This window comes from Schistocerca serialis, chromosome 9, assembly GCF_023864345.2.
Source record: "Schistocerca serialis cubense isolate TAMUIC-IGC-003099 chromosome 9, iqSchSeri2.2, whole genome shotgun sequence".
Classification (NCBI taxonomy): Eukaryota; Metazoa; Arthropoda; class Insecta; order Orthoptera; family Acrididae; genus Schistocerca; species Schistocerca serialis.
This window is the reverse complement of record NC_064646.1, coordinates 404,458,517-404,472,305: the sequence shown is the minus strand read 5'-3', so window position 1 is coordinate 404,472,305 and position 13,789 is coordinate 404,458,517. Positions and strand designations below refer to the sequence as shown.

Sequence of the window (13,789 nt, the reverse complement as noted above, 5' to 3'; positions counted from 1 at the left end):
TTTGTTTTGCTAGAAGCTCGCCTTGACGCAGCTTGATACACGTGAAGTAGCATATGGTACAAAAGATGGATGAGATGCAGGTGACAGATGGTACAGTATGTACCAGTCCCGTTTAGGCAGGCCACAAGTGGCCCATCGGGACCATCCGACCGCCGTGTCATCCTCATGGGGATGCGGATAGGAGGGGCGTGTGGTCAGCACACCGCTCTCCCGGTCGTTATGATGGTTTTCTTTGACCGGAGCCGCTACTATTCGGTCGAGTAGCTCCTCAGTTGGCATCAAGAGGCTGAGTGCACCCCGAAAAATGGCAACAGCAAATGGCGGCCCGGATGGTCACCCATCCAAGTGCCGGCCACGCCCGACAGCGCTTAACTTCGGTCATCTGACGGGAACCGGTGTATCCACTGCGGCAAGGCCGTTGCAGTCCCGTTTAAGAGTCCGACAAATGTACTGAACTTGCTTCTGATTGGTCTGCACGTTCGGGTGCTATGCACTAAAACGCCTGACTTCTGTTACTAATTATTTATATATTTTTCATTGTATTTAACCCAGTTATGAGTATGACAATCTGTCATGGTTCCCTACGAGTCTATCGTCTTTGTTTATTAAATTTCACTAGTTTTGAGAAACATAAGAGCAACGATATTGCGACCGAAGTGCTTCGGACACCTTCGGTTGGCTTTGGCACGCCTGGGAGATGAAGTACTTCGGCCGCGCTAGTCACTCGGTTTCGGATATTCTGGAGAGCCGGACACGTACCTCAGTATCGTGCGTTACATAGATGTGACTATTTGATTCTCACTCTGTTGCGGGTGTCATTCAGAGCCTGACATGCTGTACTCTGTATCGAGCGTAACTTAGTTGTCAATATGTAATACTCACTCCGTCTAGTGCGTACCGGAGAACCGGACGTGTGTATCATATTTCGGAAGTTGGATGGAAAAGCTACCATACAATTAAGAAAGCTATTTCGAGTGCTGTAAAAGACAGTGTAAATGTCTGAATATTTGAGTAATGACCAAACAGGATACGTTAATGATAAGTGTCGCCTACCATCATTGTCAGTACTACAGATCTTGCCCTCTGTGGGTACAGAGACTAACTTAGCAAGCGGCATCCCGCAAAAAGCACAATCTCAGGTTCGAATTGGCAGCGTAGCAGCCTCCGCCGAAGAAGATCCCACGACCGACGAGCTGTGTTCTGCGCTGGGGACACAACTTTAGAAGACAACAGGTTGGTAGAAAGAACATCAGAGACTCTTATTCAATCTCTCCAGATTTTTCCAGCTTCCGGATCTCACTTCGAAAGGGACACATAATTTATAACATGAAGTCCGAGAATGGCTGCAATAATCCAGTCGTCTGGACTAGAGGATACAGACCATACCATATAAACAATGGTCCACATAATTATGGAGCTACCACCAGGTTGTGCAGTACCTTGCTGACAAGTTGGGTCCGTGGCTTCATGACATCCACGCCACACTCTAAGCCTACCACTGGACCAGGCGTCTAGGGCCCAACCGATATGGTCACGAGCCCCAGTAGAGGCGCTGCAGGCGATATCGTACTGTTAGCACTCGCGTCGGTCGTCTGCTCTCATAGCCCATTAACTTCAAGTGTCGCCGTGCTATCCTAACGGATAGCTCGTCCCACATTGATTTCTGAGGTTATTTCAAGCATTACTGCTCGTACGTTTGCACCGACAACTCTACGCAAACGCCGCTCGTCTCTGTCGTTCAGCAACGGCAGCAGGCTACCCACTGCATTGTCCATAGTTAGAGTCAATGCCTGAAAAATGGTATTCTCTGCACCCTCTTGACATTGTGAGGATCGCGAAATACTCTACTCCCCAACGATTTTCGAAACGGTATGTCTAGCTCCGACGACTAATCAGCGTTCAAAATCTGTTAACTCACGTCGTACTGCCATAATCACATTGGAAACCTTTTCACACGAATTACTTGAGTTTGAATGACAGTTCCACCAATGTGTACGCGCTACTACCGCCGTCTGTATAAGCGTACAGCTCTATTCCATCACTTTCGTCATCTCTAGTGTATAACCTACGTTAAATTTCGGTGTAAAATAATGAACATTTCGTGATCTCGAAAGGGCATCTCTTATTACAGGGAGAGTAGTTTGTATACATCGAATGGGCGGTCGGAGGGATTGCTAACAGCTGTGTTAATAGCTGAGTCTTTAGTGAATAAGAAGGAACAGTCCATACGAGGCTGTGAAACTGCCTGGCTATGCCCAAAACTGCGCTCTCCATCTAAATCTTGACTGTCTAGTTCAGAATGTTAATGAACACGCGTTTGTAATATGCATCGGCATCGGATATACGTTCTAATCTCCTTCTCACCCCCGCTTTCTGTCCATCACCTCTTTTCTCCTTTCTCTCTCCATCTTCTCCTCCGCCCTATTTCTCCATCTGGTCCCACATCTCTCTCTCCTTCTCTTTGATCATCTCCTCCTTCCCCTTTCTATGTCCATCTTCTATCCCCCATTCTCTTCATCTCCTGTTGCCCCACTGTCTGTCCATCTCCTCCTTTCCTTTTTCTGTGTCCATTTCCTCCCACCATTCTGTCCACCTCCACTTCGCTCCTCTCTCTGACATTGAGCTGGTTTATTGTTATTGAAAATTTAGATTCTGTAGTAGTATTCTAATCATAAGCCGATAAGCCTCAATTACAACTTTCCCGTTTATTAACACCATTTTACTATTACATATTTTATATTTCATACTTGTGTACACTTTTACAGGGTGGTCCACTGATCGTGATCGGGCCAAATATCTCACGAAATAAGCGTCAAACGAAAAAACTACAAAGAACGAAACCTGTCTACCTTGAAGGGGGAAATCAGATGGCGCTGCCATAGGTCAAACGGATATCAACTGCGTTTTTTTTTTTAATAGGAACCCCCACTTTTTATTACATATTCGTGTAGTACGTAAAGAAATATGAATGTTTTAGTTACTGAACACGCGTTTGTAATATGCATCGGCATCGGATATACGTTCTAATCTCCTTCTCACCCCCTCTTTCTGTCCATCACTGTTTTAGTTGGCCCACTTTTTTCGCTTTGTGATAGATGGCGCTGTTAATAGTCACAAACATATGGCTCACAATTTTAGACCAGTTGGTAACAGGTAGGTTTTTTAAATTAAAATACAGAACGTAGGTACGTTTGAACATTTTATTTCGGTTGTTCCAATGTGATACATGTACCTTTGTGAATTTATCATTTCTGAGAACGCATACTCTTACAACGTGATTACCTGCAAATACCACATTAATGCAATAAATGCTCAAAATGATATCCGTCAAACTCAATGCATTTGGCAATACGTGTAACGACATTCCGCTCAACAACGAGTAGTTCGTCTTCGGTAATGTTCCCACATGCATTGACAATACGTTGTCAGGCGTTGTCGGTGGATCACGATAGCAAATATCCTTAAACGTTCCCGACAGAAAGAAATCCGGAGACGTCAGATTCGGTGAACGTGCGGTCCTTCCTACGGTGCTTCGACGACCAATCAACCTGTCAAGAAATATGATATTCAATACCGCTTCACCCGCAAGCGAGCTATGTGCCGCACAACCATCATGTTGGAAGTATATCGCCATTCTGTCAAGCAATGAAACATCTTGTAGTAACATCGGTAGAACATTACGTAGGAAATCAGCATATATTGCATCATTTATATTGCCATCGATAAAATGGGGGCCAATTATCCTTCCTCCCATAATGCCGCAACATACATTAACCCGCCAAGGTCGCTGATATTCCACTTGTCACAGCCATCGTGGGTTTTCCGTTGCCCAACAGTGCATATTATGCTGGTTTACGTATCGCTGTCGGTGAATGACGCTTCGTCGCTAACTAGAATGCGTGCAAAAAATCTGTCATCGTCCCTTAATTTCTCTTGTGCCCAGTGGCAGAACTGTACACGACGTTCAAAGTCGTCGCCATAGAAATATAGTACGGGTGCAATCAATGTTGATGTAGCATTCTCAACACCGACGTTTTTGAGATTCCCGATTCTCGCGCAATTTGTCTGCTACTGATGTGCGGATTAGCCGCGACGGCAGCTAAAACACCTACTTGGGCAACTTCATTTGTTGCAGGTCGTGGTTGTCGTCCAGGATACCGAACAGCATACATAGCACACGCACGTTGGGCATTTTGATCACAATAACCATTCATCAACACGATATCGACCTTTCCCGCAATTGGTAAAAGGTCCATTTTAACACGGGTAATGTAACACGAAGCAAATACCGTCCTCACTGGCAGAATGTTACGTCATACCAAGTTCTTATATGTTCGTGACTATTACAGCGCCATCTATCACAAAGCGAAAAAAGTGGTCCAACTAAATCATTCATATTTCTTTACGTACTATACGAATATGTAATAAAAATGGGGGGTTCCTATTTAAAAAAAAAACGCAGTTGATATCCGTTTGACCTAAGGCAGCGTCATCTAGCGGGCCAACCCTAGCGCCATCTGGTTTCCCCCTTCAAGCTAGACGAGTTTCGTTCCTTGTAGTTTTTTCGTTTGATGCTTCTTTCGTGAGATATTTGGTCCGGTCACTATCAATGGAGCACCCAATATATATATATATATATATATATATATATATATATATATATATATATATATATATATATATATATATATCGGCGTGTATTTCGAGATGTTTTCGTAATATCGTCTTCCTTTTATATACGATTTTGTAAACACGCGTGATTTCGAATGCAATGTTGTGTCAAAATTTCAAAGCAGTCTATGAATAACTTTCGAAGATTTAGATACTTAATAAACGAACATTCACATTAATTTCTTATTTATACAGGGTGTTACAAAAAGGTATGGCCAAACTTTCAGGAAACATTCCTCACACACAAAGAAAGAAAATATATTATGTGGACATGAGTCCAAAAGCGCTTACTTTCCATGTTAGAGCTCATTTTATTACTGCTCTTCAAATCACATTAATCATGGAATGGAAACACACAGCAACAGAACGTACCAGCGTCACTTCAAACACTTTGTTACAGGAAATGTTCAAAATGTCCTCCGTTAGCGAGGATACATGCATCCACCCTCCGTCGCATGGAATCCCTGATGCGCTGATGCAGCCCTGGAGAATGGCGTATTGTATCACAGCCGTCCACAATACGAGCACGAAGAGTCTCTGCATTTGGTACCGGGGTTGCGTAGACAAGAGCTTTCAAATGCCCCCATAATTGAAAGTCAAGAGGGTTGAGGTCAGGAGAGCGTGGAGGTCATGGAATTGGTCCGCGTCTACCAATACATCGGTCACCGAATCCGTTGTTGAGAAGCGTACGAAAACTTCGACTGAAATGTGCAGGTGCTCCATCGTGCATGAACCACATGTTGTGTCGTACTGGTAAAGGCACATGTTCTAGCAGCACAGGTAGAGTATCCCGTATGAAATCATGATAGCGTGCTCCATTGAGCTTAGGTGGAAGAACATGGGGCCCAATCAAGACATCACCAACAATGCCTGCCCAAACGTTCACAGAAAATTTGTGTTGATGACGTGATTCCACAATTGCGTGCGGATTCTCGTCAGCCTACACATGCTGATTGTGAAAATTTACGATTTGATCACGTTGGAATGAACCCTCATCCGTAAAGAGAACATTTTCACTGAAATGAGGATTGACAAATTGTTGGATGAACCATTCGCAGAAGTGTACCCGTGGAGGCCAATCAGCTGCTGATATTGCCTGCACACGCTGAACATGGTACGGAAACAACTGGTTCTCCCGTAGCACTCTCCATACAGTGACGTGGTCAACGTTACCTTGTACAGCAGCAACTTCTCTGACGCTGACATTAGGGTTATCGTCAACTGCACGAAGAATTGCCTCGTCCACTGCAGGTGCCCTCGTCGTTCTAGGTCTTCCCCAGTTGCAAGTCATAGGCTGGAATGTTCCGTGCTCCCTAAGACGCCGATCAACTGCTTCAAACGTCTTCCCGTCGGGACACCTTCGTTCTGGAAATCTGTCTCGATACAAACGTACCGCGCCACGGCTATTGCCCCGCGTTAATCCTTACATCAAATGGGCATCTGCCAACTCCGCATTTGTAAACGTTGCACTGACTGCAAAACCACGTTCGTGATGAACACTAATCTGTTAATGCTACGTTCTGATGTGCTTGATGCTAGTACTGTAGAGCAATGAGTCGCATGTCAACACAAGCACCGAAGTCAACATTACCTTCCTTCACTTGGGCCAACTGGCGGTGAATCGAGGAAATACAGTACATACTGACGAAACTAAAATGAGCTCTAACATGGAAATTAAGCGTTTGCGGACACATGTCCATATAACATCTTTTCTTTGTGTGTGAGGAATGTTTCCTGAAAGTTTGGCCGTACCTTTTTGTAACACCCTGTATAGATTACGTGAAGTGATGCCGCGCGGAGTGGCCGCTCGGTTTGAGGCGCCATGTCACGGACTGGGCGGCCCCTCCCTCCGGAGGTTCGAGTCCTCCCTCGGGCATGGCTGTGTGTGTTGTCCTTAGTCTCGGAGATGTTGTGTCCCATCGCTCGTGGGCCAACGGAGGATGAGTCACTATCTATTGGCACCTAGAATAACTCCGAAAGTATGATAGTAGCTGAAAAGTTTGTGGGACAGATGTTGCATGGGACAACGGGGGCCGTAATACGACGATGGTTGTTTGCTGCTATGGGGGTCGCGTCAGCGATATGCAGTTCAACTTTGTTTTTTAAATGGGATACCATAGTTTGGTGCTTATTTTTTGGTAGCGGCTATTGAGACGAATCCAATGATCTGTAACAGTAAGGTCTTTGAAGGTCAACGAAGTTCAAAAAGTTGGCATGAACGTCCCTTTACAGAAAGTGTTCTAAGTGATGGCTATTGGCATCAATGCAGTTCTGCAGTCTTCTGATCATGGATTGAGTGGTATTCCTTATCACTTCGGCACTTATCAAAGCACATGCTCTGACAATTCTCTCTCGTATGTCGTGTAAACGGTAAGCAATCGCCGAATACGACGTATCCAATTAACGTGCCATTGACTTGTAAGCACCATTCGGCGGTTCCGCTACAAAACACTATAATAGGAGTGGTAAGACTAGTATCGTTGAATCAAGCGAATGTGAATGATGTATTCCTTCGAAGATGAAGTCGATATGCTTCTCATTTGCGCTGTATTCTGCCTGTTTACATATCTCTGTATTTGAATGCCCTTGCCTGTACCAGCTTTTTCGGCGCTTCAGTGTGGAGTGGCCATCGGCAGCTGCGTGGCCCAGACTCAGTCGCAGTCTGCGACAGTCTTCACTCTTCATCAGCCTTCGACAGTTGACCAGAGCGTCAGTAGCGGGAGCTCACATTGCACGATGCTCTTCAGTTGCTTCTTGTAATAGCTGGACTTTAATGCTGATTACTCTTTTGTGAAGTTTCTTCGATTTGCTTGAAGGAAGCTACAAGTTAAGGGAAACTTCTGCTTACTGTATTTATGTGCTCGCTAATCATTTCTGCTCCTGTCCAGCTTCCCTACGATGACAGCTGCTCAGCTGCTATACCACTCGGTAGCCCGCCTCTCCTTACCGTTGTGTATGAAGCAGCACACAGCAGTGTTAGGCAAGGCAGTGTGTTGTGTTTTCGTTGTTTCCATAATTTTTCCCATCCCCTGTATATTACTGAATGTACCTGCAAAACTATATCGTCGTACAGCACATAGCTCAGGAGACATTGCTGAAAATGGAGCACAAATTAGCCAAGTTAATGTATATTCATCCAGTGTTTCATAATGTGGGCACTTATCGACGTCTAAGCATAAACTCTTAAGCATAACTTCAAGCCTTTTCTAAACTTTTTTTTTCACTTAATGATTCACGCTAAATATTTGACACTTTAAATTATTTGTAAAGTAATGAGATGTCTGAAGCTGATTTAGACATGGAATTTCGATTCTTGAAAGAATCGCGGTTTACTGGTTAAAGACTAACTGGATACAAGTAGAAATGAAATGTTAAATATAAAACAGTGGTGTTCAGTAAGGCAGTCCTTTAAAAATTCCGTTGTTTTAAATCCGTATTCTGTAGGGCTGCTGTCCTGATTTTACTTATGTTTGAAGTACAGAACACGATAGGGAGTAGGAACTAAAAAAGCGAACAAATACGAAAACCTACATAAAATATTCGAAGTTAGTACTGCAAAATAAACATTACCCACATTGTTGGCCATTAAAATTATAACGCCGAGAAGGCTTGCAATAAACGGCAATTTCGCATGAAATGTACTAACGCTTGTATTTACATTTCAGTGTAACCGCACGAAATACAAAATTACGCAGCAAGATGTCAAATCAGCAATAGCATTTGGATGAAAGTTGATCAGGAGAAGATTGTGTTAACCCTCGTAAGAAGAAAAACGTCTACTGCAGTGTCCCCAACCTAGGAGAAAAATGAAATTTTCTGAGGGATAAAAACTAAACTATTCAGTTCTGTTTCAATCACGAAGCTAAATTCTTTTAAGAAGATAATAGTAATCATAACAATTTTGTAAGACTCTAATACGGATTGTGTAAGTTATCAATAACACTTTTTCTCAATTAGTAGCGTTAATGCGGTGGAGGTTACACGTTCCTCATATAGTTCACTCACTACACACATATGTCGTGCTTTGTCCCGTACATCGTTGATGATAAAAGTGAGACTTGTATGTAACAAATTCTAAGTGTCTGTAGAAAACGTCTTCACCAAGATGTTATTATTATTGTTAGAGAGTATAGACACATAGCATTAACAGCCTGAAGTCGTCCAATTTCTGACAGTTCAGAAGAAAGGAATGCAGCAATCGAGTGATTTACAAACAGTAGGTGTAGTGCACACATCTGAACCTGTTTGATTTTAAATAAGGTTGCGGTTTGCAGGTCAAGCAGGTACCGCAATGGAGAGGAGTAATGCAGGGGAAGCATGTTTTGTGGAAAGTGTGTACCCTCACTGTGGATAGTTAGCTTCCTTTTCTGAGAAGGAGTTATGCGTAACAGCTGCGATCCACCACGAATTCCTTCGTCATTCATTCTCAAACACGCACACACTTAAGCGCGCGCGCTGGCAAACTAAATATCATTTATCTTTCATCGTTTTAAAAATATAAGAGTTCCAAGAAAACTATTTCGGTTTCGTTAGGTGCTAAAGTTGATGAAAATGAGGAAGAGGGGGTAGCAACAGTTGGCAGGTGGGGGAGAGATGTCGGGGGTACTAACCACTGTCTGATTGCACTCCGGGGTAATGGTCTAAGAAAGGTTGGGAACCCTTGTTTAACTTTCTCATTCCGCACAGTAACAGTATTAAAGTTTGTTCGTCTGTTTTCGTTCACGTTGTGAGTGGTGCCAACCTGTGAGACTACTCTGTGCGTGTATGTGTATGCTTGAGAAAATTTGCGAAATTATCTTGTATGTTAGATAGAGACGTCAGAGAAGAGTTGACAGTTTATTTTATTCATTATTTGTGGAGGTGGGGTTGGGGAGCGGAGGGAATTAGAGAATGGGCCTGGACGGTGATTATGGGGCAGAGCCTGGGATGAAATGGTAGCGGTTAACTGAGCCTGTGGTTTTAATGTCGCACGTGCGTTTGAAGTGTGATTGCGACTATCTAACAATAGCGCAAAATGCACTTCATAGAAAAGGGATGGCATGAGAATATTTATTTAATCTCATCTATTATGTGTGCTGTGCTGAACTTTCCTGACTGCGAGAATGTAGATTTAATTTAGCTGCGAGGACGTAAACTGCCAATAACTTTAAACCAAACTAAAACTACATGAATTTATGTAACACGAAAACTGAATCTGATGTAACACTATTGGTTTGAAATTGGCCCTGGTAATAAAACAGAACTTGAACAATTTGAAAATAACGGTCCCTGTGCTTAATGAATGCTATCCGTGAAATAATAAAATTTCTTATATTTATCTGCGCAATGGCAACGATCTTTGCACTGCTCTCTGTTAGAACTTCAAACTATATAGTTAGCAAACAGCCATTGTGCATGTCTATTGCTTAGCATAAATTTTAATTTATAGAATACGACTGAGACAATAACTTCTTGATATCAAAAATGATTTGGATCTGGGAACTGGTTTTGACTTGGTGTAAGTAACAATATGACATTAACTTTAAAACTTGTATTTTGACTCTTTGAAAATTATATTGCTCACAAAATGGTTCAAATGGCTCTGAGCACTATGGGACTTAACTTCTGAGGTCATCAGTCCCCTAGAACTTAGAACTACTTAAACCTAACTAACCTAAGGACATCACACACACCCATGCCCGAGGCAGGATTCAAACCTGCGACTGTAGCGGTTGCGCGGTTCCACACTGCAGCGCCTAGAACCGCTCGGCCACCCCGGCCAGCTATATTGCTCACAATTAACATACTTAATACACACATTGTACATTACCAATTAGCTTTACAAAATCATTGGATGTGAGTGCTATACATTGCTCAGTCGTCGTCGTGGTCTTCAGTCCAGATACTGGTTAGCTGCGCTTCTCCATGCTACTCTATCCTGTGCAATCCTCTTCATCTCCGAGAAACTACTGCAACTTACATCCTTCTGAATCTGCTTGCTGTTTTCATCTCTTGGTCTCCCTCTACGATTTTTACCCTCCACTCTTTCCTCCAATACTAAATTGCTGATCCTTTGACGCCTCAGAACGTATCCTACCCACCTATCACTTATTCTAGCCAAATTGTTCCACAAATTCCTCATTTGCCTCAATCATCATTTAGGAATACGCGCATTGCATTACAACAAAACAGCTTTCGTTACCTTAGTTATTTCCAATTTCTGGTGAGATTCCTTTTACAGTTAGCAAACATCATAAAATCTTGCAAATAAAAAAGGTTCATTACTGTCTGCAGCGAGTAAGTATATACGCAGCACACGCCAGACACAATACGTCTTTAAGCTTGAGAGTTCTCCATACATGTCTCTGTCGAAAGTTACTCTAACACATTATCCATAACGCCTTGAATGAACGATCGCTGTTGAGCAGTGACGCTACTGCATAATCGAGACTACATTTGGCCATCGCTTGTTCAATACAACATTTTCTTTCAAAGCTTGAATTAATTTACCATGTGTATACAGGGTGGTCCATTGATAGTGACCGGGCCAAATATCTCACGAAATAAGCATCAAACGAAAAAACTACAAAGAACGAAACTCGTCTAGCTTGAAGGGGGAAACCAGATGGCGCTATGGTTGGCCCGCTAGATTGCACTGCCATAGGTCAAATGGATATCAACTGCGTTTTTTAAAATAGGAACCCCCTTTTTTATTATATATTCGTGTAGCACGTAAAGAAATGCGAATGTTTTAGTTGGACCACTTTTTTCGCTTTGTGATAGATGGCCGTGTAATACTAACAAACGTGTAAGTACGTGGTATCACGTAACATTCCGCCAGCGCGGACGATATTTGCTTCGTTCAAATGGTTCTGAGCACTATGGGACTTAACTTCTGAGGTCTTCAATGCCCTAGAACTTAGAACTACTTAAACCTAACTAACCTAAGGACATCACAAACATCCATGCCCGAGGCAGGATTAGAACCTGCGACCGTAGCGGTCGCGCGGTTCCAGATTGTAGGGCCTAGAACCGCTCGGCCGATTTTCTTCGTGATACATTACCCGTGGTAAAATGGACCGTTTACCAATTGCGGAAAAGGTCGATGTCGGGTTGATGTATGGCTATTGTGATCAAAATGCCCAACGGGCGTGTGCTATGTATGCTGCTCGGTATCCTGGATGACATCATCCAAGCGTCCGGACCGTTCGCCGGATAGTTATGTTACTTAAGGAAACAGGAAGTGTTCAGCCACATTTTGAAATGTCAACCACGACCTGCCCAGGCAGGTGTTTTAGCTGCTGTCGCGGCTAATCAGCACATCAGTAGCAGACAAATTGTGCGAGAATCGGGAATCTCAAAAACGTCGGTGTTGAGAATGCTACACCAACATCGATTGCACACGTACCATATTTCTGTGCACCAGGAACTGCATGACGACGACTCTGAACGTCGTGTACAGTTCTGCCACTGGGCACAAGAGAAGTTACGGGACGATGACAGATTCTTTGCACGCGTTCTATTTAGCGACGAAGCGTCATTCACCAACAGCGTTAACGCAAACCGGTATAATATGCATTACTCGGCAACGGAAAATCCACGATGGCTGCGACAAGTGGAACATCAGCGACCTTGGCGGGTTAATGTATGGTGCGGCATTATGGGAAGAAGGATAATTGTCTGGAACTGCGCCACCGCTACGGTCGCAGGTTTGAATCCTGCCTCGGGCATGGACGTGTATGATGTCCTTAGGATAGTTGGGTTTAAGTTGTTGCAAGTCTCGGGGACTGATGACCTCAGATGTTAAGTCTGATAGTGCTTAGAGCCATTTGAACCATCAGCAATAGACCGAGTGGGGTGGCACAGTGGTTAGACACTGGACTCGCATTCGGGAGGACGACGGTTCAATCCCGCGTCCGGCCATCCTGATTTAGGTTTTCCGTGATTTCTCTAAATCGCTCCAGGCAAATGCCGGGATGGTTCCTCTGAAAGGGCATGGCCGACTTCCTTCCCCGTCCTTCCCTAATCCGATGAGACCGATGACCACGCTGTCTGGTCTCCTTCCCCAAACCAACCAACCAACCATCCATCAGAAATGATAAGTTCACAAAGGTACATGTATCACGTTGGAACAACCGAAATAAAATGTTCAAACGTACCTACGTTCTGTATTTTAATTTGAAAAACCTACCTGTTACCAACTGTTCGTTTAAAATTGTGAGTCATATGTATGTGACTATTACAGCGCCATCTATCACAATGCGAAAGAAGTGGTCGAACTAAAACATTCAGATTTCTTTACGTACTACACGAATATGTGAATATGTAATAAAAAATGGGGGTTCCTATTTAAAAAAAACGCAATTGATATCCGTTTGACCTATAGCAGTGCCATCTAGCGGGCCAACCATAGCGCCATCTGGTTTCCCCTTCAAGATAGACAAGCTTCGTTATTTGTAGTTTTCTCGTTTGACGCTTATTTCGTGAGATATTTGGCTCGGTCACGATCAGTGGACCACCCTGTATACTGCTATAGTACAGCATATTCCATTTGAGCAAAAAATGCACACATAAACTACGTACAGTGACGTAACGCATTGCTTTTATTCATGTCTGAGCGAAGAAAGTAGCCATATTTACTTTCGCGGCGCTTCCGTTCTGACCTCGCAGGGCTGTCTGTCCAGCGGCAACAGGTAGCAGTGGCAGATAGGGACGCGGATATCGGCAGTGCGACTCTACGCTGTGTTCCAGGTCAGACTCTGTCTATCGATTCCGAATCGATCGCGGACGGCCGACCCGTGTCCATGTCGTTGCTAGGCAACGGGCAGATGACTGTCCAAAGCCAGCGAAGTCAGCGTTCTGCTGTAGCCCCCCCCCCCCCCCCTCCCCCCACCCTTCCCGATTACGCGAGCTGGCGTGAGCCACACGGCGTCACAACGTAAACTACAAGCAGCTTCAGTACTTCATGTAAGTGCGGAATTACAAACTTAAAGATACAATATGATTACCTTTATTTCTTTTTATGAAAGTGAAGACTGTTTGCACTGAATATGATATTGCCCTCTTCGGTAAAAGTGTGCTTGCGGTGCCGACGTATTTTCCGTTGCTTGCTGCTGGTGTGTAACACTTTGTGCGATGA

The 13,789-nt window shown here is 43.8% G+C and overlaps 1 pseudogene; it reads right to left on the bottom strand.

The window, feature by feature from the left end:
• Positions 1–305: 305 nt before the first annotated feature.
• Positions 306–423, bottom strand: LOC126420272 (5S ribosomal RNA; annotated as a pseudogene).
• Between the last annotated feature and the right edge of the window lie 13,366 nt (positions 424–13,789).